Source organism: Meleagris gallopavo, chromosome 2 (genome assembly GCF_000146605.3).
Source record: "Meleagris gallopavo isolate NT-WF06-2002-E0010 breed Aviagen turkey brand Nicholas breeding stock chromosome 2, Turkey_5.1, whole genome shotgun sequence".
Lineage (NCBI taxonomy): Eukaryota > Metazoa > Chordata > Aves > Galliformes > Phasianidae > Meleagris > Meleagris gallopavo.
The window spans coordinates 16,848,427-16,863,037 of record NC_015012.2 but is presented as its reverse complement, the minus strand read 5'-3'; the positions used below and the strand labels follow the sequence as shown (position 1 = coordinate 16,863,037).

General features: G+C 42.8%; 1 protein-coding gene across 1 annotated transcript in view; it reads right to left on the bottom strand.

The window, feature by feature from the left end:
- TLR5 (toll like receptor 5) overlaps window positions 1-14,152 on the bottom strand; it is a 25,685-nt gene extending 11,533 nt beyond the window's left edge. Inside the window, exons 1-2 of the mRNA XM_019612651.2 lie at window positions 13,589-14,152; window positions 7,684-7,770 (exon numbers count right to left, since the gene is read on the bottom strand). The gene's annotated coding sequence lies outside the window, so the exon portion shown is untranslated. The remainder of the gene's footprint in view (window positions 1-7,683; window positions 7,771-13,588) is intronic.
- Window positions 14,153-14,611: the final 459 nt, after the last annotated feature.

Here is a 14,611-nt window from a genome sequence, read left to right as displayed (position 1 = left end):
CGGCCTTCCCGCTGCAGCGCGGCCCGGGCCGTGGTGGAACACCTGTGGAACGCAGGCACGGCAGCAGCTATATGGATGCAGGCTGACTTGCTGCCATCAGCCGCCGTGTGGGGATCTGCACAACGAGCAATATCATCTGTATTTGGTGATCCTATCGACTCACCTCGGTGTGAACAATGTAGGAACGGTGTTTGCTGCTTGGTGCTCGAGTTTTCATGTTGACAGGCACGTCTATGGAGCAAGCTTCGGGGGGACCTGATAGCAGCCTTTCAGTACCTGAAGGAACCCCCGGGAAAGCTGGGGAGGGACTTTTATAAGGGTGCATAGTGACAGGATGTTCTTTAGGAAGAAATTCTTTATTGTGAGGGTGCTGAGACACAGGCACAGGTTGCCCTGAGGCTGTGGATGCCCCTCCCTGGAGGCATTTAAGGCCAGGCTGGATGGGGCTGCGAGCAACCCGGTCTAGAGGGAGGTGTCCCTGCCTACAGCAGGGGGTTGGAACTACATGGTCTTGAAGGTCCCTTCCAACACAAACGGTTCTGTGATCTCTGTCACTTCTCACCCTGACCAGGGTCACACTGCCCTTTCAGTAAAAATTTCTTCCTAACATCTAACCTAAATCTTCCCTCTATTAGTTTAAAGCCATTCCCTCTATTCTCTCGTTGTCAGACCATGTAAAAAGTCGATTCCTCTCCTTCTTGTAAGCTTTCTTTAAGGCCACAATGAGGTCTCCCTAGAGCCCTCCATTCTCCAGTCTGAACAAGACCTATTCCTTCAGCCCATTTTCATAGAAGTACTCCAGCCCTCTAAGCAGCTTTATAGCCTTCTCTGGACCCATTCCAAAAGCTCCACATCTTTTTTGAGCTGGTGGCCCAACAAACTGATGCCAAATGGTAGTTCTGTATCTACTGATTTATTTACCTGGTACAGTGACTCTTAAAGAAGAATACAGTATCCAGGAATCAAAAGGCATTTAAAATATGAGTACAGAGTAATTTTTATTTAAAAATTTTACTCTAATCTTCTGGAAAAGATTTTTGTAAAAGAGCTTTTGCATTGGCCAGATAACTTTTTAGCACTCTGCTGCTTGGCCTTATCCACAGTTGTGACCTGGGGATTCATTTACATTGCATAGGAGTTTCCTAAAATGTTAGATCTACAGGGTACGCTGTGTTAACCAAAGCATCATTTATCAGGACAGCTGGAGATGCCAAGCAGAATGAGGGTTGTGTCCTGAGAGTCACCCATGAAATGAGTCTGGACTCTGCTGTGGTTGTACAGCTCTAAACCTCTTTTGGAACCAACTGCCTAAGACAGCCATTACACCTAATTTCCAGCAGTTGTAGCGCTCCTCTCCTGCTCCTCCAGATCACTTCTTCCAGAGCCTCTTTTCTCATACTAGGATCTGACTTCTGCTTCTGTCTCTGATGTCCCACCAGACCATGAGGAGATCTCACTGGGAAGTTCTCTATTTCCAGCTCTTTCGCTTTACATGGAATTGATTGGGCCAGAGATGGCAGCAAGGTGCCTGCCTCATGCTAACCTGGCTTTTGTACTGTGAATTATTGATATTTTTGTCACTTCTCCTTTAGGTATTATAACTAACAGTACATGCATGTATTTTAATGGTATCAATGCAACTCTTCTGTGATCCACTTGTGTTAAATCAGGAGGGACACTGCAAGACATTCAGGCACTGAAGGAATAATTCCAGAGCCACAGTAATGTACTTGTGTAGCTAGAGATTAATTGTGCTAAGTTTGGAATATTGCATTTAGATGGAACACGAGGAATTAGATAAAGCCAAATAAAATAGCTTAGGAAAAGTCCTACAAAATTCTTTCAGATCACTTGGGTTGTTAAAAAGTGTTTGTTCTGTGCAAATTTGCAGCTTGAGGAAGCGGTTGTGATACTTAAGCCCAAGAAATATAATACTGATTTTCTGTTTGGTCCTGCTTTTCTCATTTGTAATAGAAGAGATGGAACTGGATATTTTTATATATATAAGTTATATAAGATATATATAAGTTCAGAATATATTCAGGAGTGATCTCTACCACAGTGATAAACTGGAGAAGACAGTAAGGATGTAGCAAGTCTCATGTTCACCCAGTCTGCCACCCCTTTGCAGGTAGTGACAGTAACACTAAGCAACAGAATTTAGATGTTTGACCCCAATTTGCACATACCTCACCCTGTGGAAGTATCCTATTTGGATACTTCAGTTTCCATTCCTTTATTGTAGCTTGTTGATACAAGTGGGAAACATGCAAGTATTGTGGGTTGTTTGTTTTGTATTCTGTTAACATAGGCCTCTAACTGTTCATCCACATACATAAAAGGCTGGGATGTTTTATTTTGAAGTTACTGAAGCAAGCCTGGAACCCAGAGAGAACTGAAGTGACACCTTAGCTGGTTTCAGACTATGCATAAAAACTTTGTAAATGTCTAAAGCAGCAGGGAAGCGAGAATCCTTTCCTAGCTTTATGTTTTGAGAGTCTTTTATTTAAAATATTTGGTACATTTCAGCATAGAAGCTCATCTGAGGGTGATGCAGCATTCACTGCTGCTTGTTAACCACACCATTACAGGAATGGCTTTTGTGAAAGGTTGGAAGTCCAACCTAGAACTTTTTTAGTTGGGTGCATTGAGTTTCATTTCTCTAAACTATGCTCACACGTTATTATTACAAGTGAAATCTTGGTTCTGAATTAAATCCTTTCTTTTCAATTATTAAAAACCTCTGAGTTTAAAATACATAATTCACAGGGCTCTATCAAAGATGCTGACATACTCAGCTCCTGAAAGAAATGAAACAGCTCCGTGGTCTGTTAAGCAGCCCATTTCTTTCTCATACTCCCCCTGACATACACACATCACATTTTTCATAGCACTGTGCTGACACCTTTAAATACCTGCTTGCACAGAGGAAGCAACATAATTCCAAACACTGCAGAGCGTGTTGTGTTTTGACTACAAAAAGAACACCTACACAACCATCTCGTGTTGTTCTGTCATTTGCAAGAAATAACGGAAACTAAAACCAAAGCTGTCTTCCTGCACTGTGTCTGTGCAAAGAAGAGGTGCTCCCAGCTCTCCTTTGCATTATGCAGGTCACATACATGTGGTGAGTGAGATATCCAGCAAGCAGGCTCACCTGCAAGTGCCACTGCCTGTGGTTCTACTGAGCTTCAGTCAGACACTGCTAAACTCTGACTGGGATCCCAGTCACCATATAGGGTTAGGAAAAAAAGGAGAAGAAAGGATATTCTCTCTACTGTGTGCATCAAAACACTGAAAATTACAAGCAATCACCCACAGATTTTTACCATGTCCTCAATTTTTTGCAGTCTCTTGAACTTAAATACTGATACACTTAATTTTAAGGATATTAGTAATTTCAAGAACACATCTTATATGAAAGTTCAGTTCTAAAAGGCCAATATAAGTGTTAGAAGCTTTTGTAACAAACAGTCATTTGTTTCATATTTTGGTAAAGACTTCAACAGGTTAATAGGGTGTTTACTGCAACACTTTATTACCAGCTATGATGTCTTCTATACTTGTGCTTGTAACATTTCCAGTGCATACCACTCCATTTTCAACGTGCTCATAAAATATATTAATAATCTACAATCTTTATAAGCTCCCTTAAAATGCAACCAGGATATAATCTTTACTGAAATAAGATCCAAACACATGCTCTCCCTTGTATTTAATGGAGTGGATTTAATACTGAAAAAATGTGCTTCCAGCTAGAGAACAGGCCCTTGCGTGTGCTGCTTCTGCAAATGATGTTTGCCAGCTATAAAGAACTCAAGCTATGAAATTCTAAGCCACAGAAGGTTATCTATGGCAAATGACTAATGCTTTCTAAATTAAGGCCTATAACTGCACTCTAGTGATTAATGCATTAAATTACTGATTTCTTGTGTGTAAGTCTCTTACCAAATGTATTTCTTATTGTGCCTCTGGGCTCTCTACAATGTACAATAAGCAGGTGAAATACATGATCATTGCTCCCAGTTTTGCACTAAAGCAGGCTTCAACCCACAGAAGATCAACACTGTAATGAAGTCATTATTTCTGGAGACGTGCATTTACATGTCTTGCATAGCTAATGAGATTAGGCCTCTTTACCTTGAGTCTCAGTTAGAATTATCACGTGAAATATCAAGAATTATTTCGTGTGGTTTTTTCCCCACCTGGATTTCACAACAAATGGACAAATCTGGGGTCTTAATAAACATCCAGCTTTAAAAACTAAAAGTCAAGCTGTGCGCTGTTGAGTGGAGAATTACTCATGTCTTAGAAAGGTTTTATCAAAGCAGTGAACATAACAGTTTGTCCACAGAATGGATAGAATAAGACAAGATACATCTCTGCATTTTGCAAGATAATTATTTTCCCTTTGTGCATAGGTAAGGATCTAAAATGAGCCTCTACAAGTGATATTTTTCTGCTGCAGGTAGCATCAATTTTGAGCAAGATGTGTGTCGGTGAGCTCTATTCTTACTGAGCTTGAAGGCTTCAGAGAGTCAGTTTTTGCACTCATGTCTTTATAGCCTTGGCTACCACTGAGTTCAATCAGAAATAGGATTATATTATGTTATATGAGCAAAGGAAAGAAAGATCAGCAAAGCTTGATCAATTTATGGAAGTGCTCTACCAGTCTTGATGTTAGAATAACTCAGCATACTACACTTTAGCTTAAAAAATTCCCATATTATCATTTTAATACTTGCTTTAAAATGGAAGATGATTATTAGACTGAAGTTTTATCTTTTGAAATTATTGTGGTCAGATCTTGCTAAGATAGCTTAGTGTTATATTTATCATGCTTTGAATTCTGAAAAATAAGGCAAAAATACCCCAAAGGACGGTGTTTTAGGCACAATTCTGCTACAATTTAGAAACATATGGTTGGTTGTAAGAGAAAAATGTGCTCCCATGCTTAAAGCTGCAGAGTCTTGCAGACTGTACAGCCCCAGACTTCTTAATTCAACACCTGTAGGGTGCACAAGCCAACCCCAGCTTTGGGTACTACTGCTGGGCAAGACAGACAGAGCTGCAACACCCTGCCTCCCATGGCCATGCAGAGCAGACCTTCATTCAGTCAATGCCCACCAGCCAGGCATTATCCTGTTCCCCCTGTTCTGCAAAAAAAGCTGACCTGAGCTGAAAGCTGGGCTGTGGTATATTGGTCTACACTGGCTTCTGTGCTGCTGAATTACCCAGCATTTGTATGTGAATGTACACATACAAATATCCATACAAACTCAGGTCTCTATCCACAGAAACATCTCAGGAATCAGTGATATCAGGTAAGACAGCTGCTAAAGAGAGAGAGAGACCCAAGAAGTAATTCCTGCAGTGTTAACAAAAAGGAGACATGAAGGTAAAACAAAATCCACTGGTAACACCAAAAGAAATGTCCCATGAAATTGAAAATTGAACATGCTGACAATATGCCAAGTTTCTGTCTGCAGCTGGGATTCAAAAGTCAGCACCTCCAAGACAGCCTCGTGCTTCCTCCTGCATTCAAAACATCTGTCACTTAGAAACAGCATATTTGATGGGGATGGCTCTTTGCTTCATTCTGGCCACTTCTCCAAATGTGAAAATAACAGCTGAATTGCAACATGTCATGTTGTGCCATTCAAAAACACAAAGGCTGAGGACAGCAAAAGAAAAAGCACAGCAAATTACTTTTTGCACTTCCAGGAACGTTATTCTTTCCAGGATCTCCAAAGTGGTTTATTAGCAAAGTGCATCATATCCTAGAGAAAAGGTCCAAAGCATTTTTTTTTTTCCACATGGAATGATGTCTTGCAAGCATCAGAAAAATGATATGAAATCTTGATACTAGCTCCCATTTCTACCAAGAATCAAGAGCAAGTGTTCACAAAGAAGGATGGATTCCTACGAGTTCAAGAATAAAACCCAGCACGCGTACATTTGCACATGACTTTTCAGCCTGTCACTTCGTCTGGAAACCTCAAGTGTGGCAAGACACTAGTTCCCTGTCTGGGTGACAACCCTGGTAGACATGCAGCTTGTAGAATCATAGAATAGAATTACAGAATCACTAAAGATGGAAAAGATCAAGATCATCTAGTCCAATGGTCTGCCCATCCCTACCACGCCCACTGACCATGTCCCTCAGTGCTACATCCCCATGGTTCAAACATCTTTGGGGACAGTGACTCCACCACCTCCCTAGGCAGCCTGTGCCACTGCCTCACCGCTCTTTCTGAAAAGAAATGTTTCCTAATGTCCAACCTGATCCTCCCCTGGTACAACTTGAGGCCATTACCTCTTGTCCTATCACTGTTACCTGGAAGAAGAGGCTGATCCCCCACCTCACCACAACCTCCTTTCAGGCAGTTGTAGAGAGCAATAAGGTCTCCTCTGAGCCTCCTCTTCTCCATACTGAACAGCCCACTTCTTCCTTCAGCTGCTCCCCATAAGACTTGTGCTTCAGACCCCTCGCAGCTTTGTTGCCCTTCTCTGGATATGCTCCAGGGCCTCAATGTCTTTCTTATATTGAGAGGCCCAAGACAAAGCAGTACTTGAGGTGAGGTCTCAGCAATGATGAGTATCAATGGCAGCACCTGCCATGGTGTCACCACAGCCCTTCCTGCAGAGTGGCCTGGCACCACTCAGCCTGCTGTCCCACAGCTGGTGATGTCCTTGTCCTGGGGTCTTTGTTGCAGCCTTGTTTCCCCTCATACCTCCTTATGCAGAGCCCATTCTGACCAAGCTGTTCTTATGCTGACAGCAGGTTGTTGTCTAGGAGTATCTGAAGGGAAAGCTTACAGCAGGAGGTAGCTCAGTAGACGTCCCATTGCTTCTGTCTTCATCCACACCTGAGAGTCCAATCTGTCTGATAGGAAGTGTTTTTCACATTTGTATGACCTATTCTTGGATTTTCCTATCATCTGCTTTGATGTGACAGCAGTTTCTGCTCATTTTGTGCTATCGGCAAAAGCCCAAAAATACTGCTCTTATCTACACCTGTTCCCGCCATAGAAAGTGCTGCCTAAGGAAACGGGAGAGACTGCAGAAGCTATGACTCACTGCTTGTGAAGCAAACACCTCTTCAGAAATCACAAAATGGCATGCTTGCTGTTTTAAGTAACCACAAAAGTTGCTGGGTTTTTTTTTTCTTTACTTTGTATATTTGAGACAATTTTGTGTTTTATGCTTGCAGGACTGTTGGATTTCCAGCTGGCTTGCCCGCAGTGCTGTCACACTGTGCGAGGCTGTGCAAGGCCAGGAGGAGAGGCAGCAGGTAGAAGGGTAGAGAGAATGGGGAGCAAGAAGAGCCTGGTTGTCATCACACTGTTGCCTCACGCCTCACCCATTTTTTTTAAACCTGATAAAGATGATTGAAACTTTCCTGGTTTGGGTTCTCTGCACTGATGGAGCTGTATGGGTCAAGGCCCAGTACAGATGTGCACAAAATTACAGCCTACAATTTTCCATGATGATGCTGATGGAGAAGTCTCGAGTATTTCCCAGATACCACAGATTTGTGCTCTTTGCATTTCCAACTTTTTTCTTGGAATCACAGTTGTGTTTGGCATCTCTATCTACATCTAAGTCTATCCACATTTTGAATTTAAAATCTGTCACTCTGCTTGGCAGCAGTTCCCCCATACATTTTTAGCATATACTCACTGTTCTCCACAGACTTGTTCTTCATTTCTTTCTCCAACTAAAGCTTTAGCTCATCCTCCTTTTAAAGTATAAAACACTCTCTTCACTCTGCAAAACAGAAAAACAGCAGTTAAATACCAAAGGTCTTCAAACTTTATTTGATTTTCAGTTTATGTTATCACAAACAACTGTCTGAGCAGTGCCCTGGGGTGCATGCCTTTGTCATTCAGTAAACAAATCTTTTCTACTGTGTTTAAATATGTACTTACATGGCTAAGGCTGCTTCTTTCCAGCAAAAGCACTTACAAACATATATCACATTAAGCTTTGAGATTTCAACACAATCAGAGGCTGATATGTTGTGGGTTTCTGTGCTGATTTTTCCTTCCAGGTTCCTAATTTTGAACACAAAATTTGGCTGCCTCACTGTGGATTCCCTATTTCGCAAGGGCACAATTAATCTGAGTAGAAAAATGAATGTGCAGCACCAACATGACAGCGTGGCTAAACTTAAACTTCATTTGTTTGTTTATTTATTTTTTAAAATTGTTTGATTCACTTAGTTTTCAGTGGCACTCCCTTTGGAACCAATGTTGAAAATGTTCACTGCCTCACACAGCTGAGGAATATGTGGATACAGTGAGCTGATAGTATGCTGCTGATTAAAAAATCTAACACAAGGAAACAGAGAAAACAAATAATAAAGCACTGATGCATGGAGAGGCCCATTCTGCCATAAACTGTGGCAGAAGCATTTCATTTCTTGTGAAAGTATGACTGTGACCTTTGCTGCCTAAAATATTTAAAATCTATGCTTATTTTTTTTTTAACTAGTTTTTAGTTTAAAATAATTTTATGAAAAAAAAAGCAATTATAAGATGAAACAGTGTCAAGTTGCTGTTCTTGCCAGAACTGCCAACTCTGGCAACCCCCCCTTGTGCTGGAAACCAACACGAGACCTGTGAATATGAAATCTCTTTTTAAAACCAGGTTTGGATGGCAGAAAATCTTCTCAAGAAAATCTGTCCATGTTAACGGATGGATGTCATTTCCTCCCTTGTTAGCTATTCTAGAGCAGGCAGATCTTTAATTTACATCTGCTGTCTCCTAGTGACATAAAATATGGTTTGGTGACACAGTCTAAATGAAGAAACTGAAGGTCAGAGAACAATTAATCACCTTCTCACTCATAACTTCACACAAAGATATTAGGTATATTTGGGATACTTTGACATCTGAAGATGAAGACAATGCTTTGCTGAATTTAAAAGGTGCCTCAGAGGATAGTGGCTTTGTTTTCATTGAAACAAATTGGAGCCTCAGGGTCCCACATGGTGCAATGAAACTGTCCTTTCCCAGTGAGCAGCTGTTAGTGCCTGGAGCTGCTGAAGACTATTGATGATATGCTGAAGACTATTGCATGGCATCACACTGTGAAGGCTTACATGAATGCAGAATAGCCTCAGTTCAGCTAACTGGAGATGCAGCATCAGAGAGGTGACCTTAGGCTGAATGCCTGGCAATTCTTCCCCCACTTAAAACAGAGAGAACATAATCATAAAATCATAGAGCGGCTCTGGTGGAAAGGGACCTTACAGACCATCCAGCCCTAACTCCAACTAGTGGGCAGGGCTACTCCCCACCATCTTGGGCTGCCCAGAGCCCCATCCAGCCTGGCCTTGGGCACTCACAGCTTCTCTGGGCAGCTGTGCCAGCCCCTCACCGCCCTCTGAGTAAAGAATTTCTTCCTAACATCTAATCTAAATCTCTCCTCTATTAGTTTAAAGCCATTCCACCTTTCCCTATCACTATTAGACCGTATAAAAAGTCAGTCCCCCTCCTGCTTGGAAGTTCCCTTCAAGTACTGAAAGGTCGTGATGAACTCTCCCCAGAGCCTTCTCTTCTCCAGGCTGAACAAGCCTGCTTCTTCAGCCTTTATCACCTAAATCTTTTAGTAACTATGTCTGTCTCCAGTGAGATGCATATATGGCTGGTCAGCGCAGCACCATAAGCTCAATTAAGATGCTGGACTTACAACTGCCACAATATCCTGTTAGTGTCTGGCTTCAATACTGCTGTACTGGAGCTACACATACTCTGCAGTGTGAATGCATACATAAGCAAACCTGGTGCGCTGGTTGTACAGAACACCAGGGGCATCTGGCCTTGGCACTGGACTAACCATCCTGTTTGCTGCAGCACTCCAGTAAAAGCCAATTATACCAACCTTCAGTAACATTTATATCAGTGACAGACTGCAGACATTTATAGTCTTCATCAGTGAACAGGCTCAGCTAGGCTAAATTGTTCTGCAAAGCGTTATAGTAAGTAATTATCAACAACAGGCAGCTATGGTAATGGTTACAAAAGAAAGAACAACTGGTTGTGCAGTCATTAGCTCTAGAGCATCAAATGAGGCAGGCAAACAGCATGGGCTGTGGTGGAATTAATAGGAGGGAGGGCAGCAGCAAGTGCCATCTCCCACAGGGAGGGACAGCAGTGGGGGGCTGAGGTAGATGCTGAAAGACACTTGCTTTGGCAACAGCAGCCTGTACACAGCAGTGGATAGATGGAAGTCAGATGCTGATGGTAATAAGGCGCATTAAAAATAAATCTAGCCTAATTAGGTATTTAAGAAAAAAAAAAGACATGAACCTGACAGCTCAGCAACTGGCAGCTGTTTAGTTCTAGAAATTATCCCAAGGATAACAAATCCATACTGGAGCACCAGGAAGCGGGCAGATGAAGTGCCCTGCTGTGCACCCTGCGTTCCCTGAACTGGGCTGGAAGTGTCCGTTTTCTGAAGCTATGGGCCCTCCAGTTTTGGAAAAGAGGGTATTTTTAACATCTCTAACACTGAACTCCCCTAAAACATTAGCTAATTCTTTGAAAGCCTTTGGCTGTATGCTTGTTGAGGAGCATTCACCTGCACCTGTGAATTCAGGGCCAATGAAAGTGAGCTCACAAGCTCAGGACATCGGCAGACAGATCAATCACGTACGTAGTGATGTGGGCTTCCCTCAGCATCCCTCTCTAACAACTGCCATGCACCATTTGTCACCAGAGCGAGGAGTCCTGTGTCCCTTCTTGTCCTCTCTGCTGAGAGTGTAAATGAGGAAGGCAAATATGAGCAACCTCTTCGGAGGGATCGGATGTTGCCTGCTGGGTACTGTGCTGCAATTAAGCAACTTGTTTCACATCCCAGCATGACTGAGACGGCAAGGTGAAACAGAAGCAATGCTAGTTAGAAAAAGAGAAGGACAGTCAAAAGATGTGCAGAGGGAAAAAAGAAAGCAAACAGTAAGATGAAAAACATGGACCCAAAACAAAAGAGCATATCATGCATGGGAAGCAGAGGAACATATTACAAGCGGAAGCTTGCAAAAGAGGCTGCTGACCCCTCCAGACAACAAAGCATGTCTTTCTGCTGCTTGACTCTATTTTGGGCCAGTTACATTAACCAAACAGCTCCCTCTGTTCCTCCTGGAGAACATGGGGAACTCATTCACATATTGTCCTGGATTTTACTAAAATGTAAGTGGCCTTTCTTCCTCCTCCAAATTTCTGGTTGAGATTTGTCTGTTTTTTTGTTTGTTTTGTTTTTATGGCTGCACATCCTGAAGTGGGACAATGATAGCAAAGCAGGGCCTCTTCCTGCCATAATGCAACCTCCTGGAGAACTGCATCAAAGGGATGAGAAATGCCATGCTGTGGGTTTGGGGCAGATGTTCACTTACTTTCTAGCTCTTCCTGCCCCCAAGAATTCCTGCGAGCCCAAGGACAGGAGCTGGAGATGAGCATCTTTCATCCTTGCTGCTCTTCATCTGACAGTCAATATGCTAAGCTGTGCCAACAGATGCAGCACAATGCAGACAGGAACAAGCAGTTCTTGTGACATAGGAAGGAAGTTTTGCATAAACATGACAATGGTTTCTGCACTACAGCACCTGAGCTGCTGTTTTCCCTTGAACTCAATAGGTGTCTTCAGATAATTGCCAAGAGAGGATTTACTTCACCTAATGCACAGAGAGTATTAGAGGGGCTGCATTCATTTGGCTGCCTGAGATAGATGCAAAACCCAGAAAATCCCATATTTGGATTTGTCACAGAACAAAGTTTTGAAATCTATGTCACTGTAATGCAACAGGGCTTAATTCACAGGATTTCACTGGAGTTCAGCACACGCTACGTGAAAAGCTTCTTTTGGTGGAATAGAGAATATTTCTGGCTTTGATAAATCATGACCAGTTTGCCCAGCACCATCGGTTTGATATGCAGTCAGCCACTGTTTATTTGAAATCTCTCACAACAGAGCTTTATGGCAACTTTCTCAGACCATCTCCTCCTGCCTGTAACCTCCCTCAGGCAGGAAGGTTTTTCCTAATATCTAACCTCAGTTTCTGCTGCAGCTAAGCCTATTATCTTTGTCCTATTTATGTGGATGCTTCCCTTCTACTTTGCAAAATATGCTTCTTACAGAAAACCAAATTCCTCTGTCCCCTCTGGTCATCTGTTGTTTACACACAGCACTACACGGTCTCTAACGTGACCTGTGAGTGCAGGCTTTTCCAATAGTTGCTGATTCTCTCTGCATGGCTTCCCTCCAGCCACTTCACATTTTCCTAGAAGAGGGGAAAAAAACTGCTCATCACTTGACACAGCACTCTCACTGAGGCCTGACTAGTGCTGAGTGGAGCTGAAGGATCGCTCCATGCATTTTAAAAGTTACCGTTCTGCGTAAACATCCTCATATTGACATTTAACATTTTCACAACAGCCAGGTCCTGTTGAGTCATGCTCAGGTTGTGATTCACTCCCTGCAGAGCTGCTGCTAAACCTTGGATCCCCACCCTTCCCCCAGTGCTCTGCAGGTCAAGCCCTTGTTTGTAAGCTGGTGTTGAAGGCTGGCTTGTTGCTCACTTTTTCCTCCTCCTCCTTTTCATTTTTTTTTAAAAACAGCATGCCAAAGCCACTTCTTGTTTTTCTTTTCTGGAGTTCTCAGTAAGCACCCTCCCCTCCCTCTGCTGACAGCACATGGGTTGTTTGTCTTCACTAACTTGCTGCTTCTCCCCTCACCAACAAAGGTTTTCCCAGGTTTGTTTTTTATTGACATCTAGACAGCTCAAGTGAAAACAGCTCATGATTTGCATGAGATGCACTCCTCCACCCATCTGGCTTCATTTGCACAGGGAACATACTGTCACGATCTTTGAAGCTCTCCAGTCCCTAAGGGCCCCCAAAGCATCTCCCTTCCAGAAGATCTAGCTCAGAGCTCGAGGTGACCCGAGCTCTTTGGCCAGGGCTGAGGGCAGCTCTCAGCCCAGGGAACCAGCTCACAAGTTGGGGTGTGGGTGCAGATCCAGGGGCCAGCAGAGCTTTTCCTGGCAATTCCAGTCCAAAGCAAAAGAAAAGCAGAGACAGTCCTCTGTTCTCCCCTCAAGTGTGCAAAACCTCTTAAATCACACGAGTATTTTCCCCATAATACCCTTTCAGGAAGCCCTGTAAGCAAAGAGTAAAAACCTCTTTTTCACCTTTGCAAGTTATATTTAGTACATAGCTATCAAAGGATTGTCAAGCAATATCAGTACATCAATGTTTTCTAGTGGAGGTGCAATTCTGCACTTTTTAAAATAACAATGGCCTAATAAGCCATAAACTTAAATTTATTGAGCTACTCTGTCTGACCTCCTTAGCTGAATGACTGCAATACAATGCACACTGCAGTGTAAACCCGTAGAGCTCCAAGTATCATCCAGAAGCTTTCATAACAGAAATTAATGAATAGGAGTCCAAAAATTTCATAAGAAATGAACTTTTGCAAACTGTTAAAAGACCAGCTAAGGCAGATTGCATGATATTTTGCAGAGCACCTATAGTAAGTTCAATACTTTTCATGATATTACAAAACAAAAATCACTTAACTGACCATAGGCTTGCCAGGTACTCCAAAGCTGGTGTTACAGCACTCAGGTTGTTTGCTGGTGTGACGATGAAGAAATTTGGCTGGCAGTGCAAATACTTCTGGAAAGCGTAGGACCTAAAAAGAAAGGAGGTGGCAAAGAAGGTACTAATACCTCACAGATATGATGCAATACAAAAAATTTCACCTGAAAAAATTGCAGATCTTATGTAGCAAGAATAGAAGATAATACGCAATATCATAGAATCATCTACATTAGAAAAGACCTTCAAGATCACCAAGTTCAATCTGACCACGTCCTTAGGTGCCTAGCTATATGCCTCTTAAATGCCTCCAGTGATGGGGATTCCACCACTGCCTGCAGCAGCTGGATTCAATGCTTGACCATCCTCTCTGTGAAGAAATTTTCCCCAGTATACAATCTAAACTCTCCTGGTACAACTTGAGGCCATTTTCTCACATCCTATCACTTTTCACCTGAGAAAAATGTCTGACACCCACCTCACAGCAGACTCCTTTCAGGCAGTTGTAGAGAGCAATGAGGTCTTCCCACAACCTCCTCTTCTCCAGATGGAACAATCCCAGTTCTCTCACTTGCTCCTCATATGTTTTATTTTCTAGTCCCTTCACCAGCTTCATTGCTCTTCTCTGCACACCCTTGAGTAACCCAATATCCTCCTCGTGGTGAGGGGCACTACAAGATGAACATAGCAATCGAGATGTGGTCTCACTAGAGCTGAGTACAGGGGGGATGATTACCTCCCTGTTTCTGCTGGCCATGCCTTTTCTAATACAAGCTTGGATACATGCCAAGGGCTTTCAAGGCCACCTGGGCACACTGTTGGCTTATGTTGAGCCTGCTGCTAACTAGCACTCTCAGGTCCTTTTCTAACAGGCAGCTTTCCCCAAGCCTGTGTCAAGTACACCCAGCACTTACCTTTGTTGAATGCCATACGTCTGTGTGTGGCTCCTCTAATCAGATTCCTCTTCAAAACCTTCCTGCCCTCAAGCAGACAAACAGTCCCACCT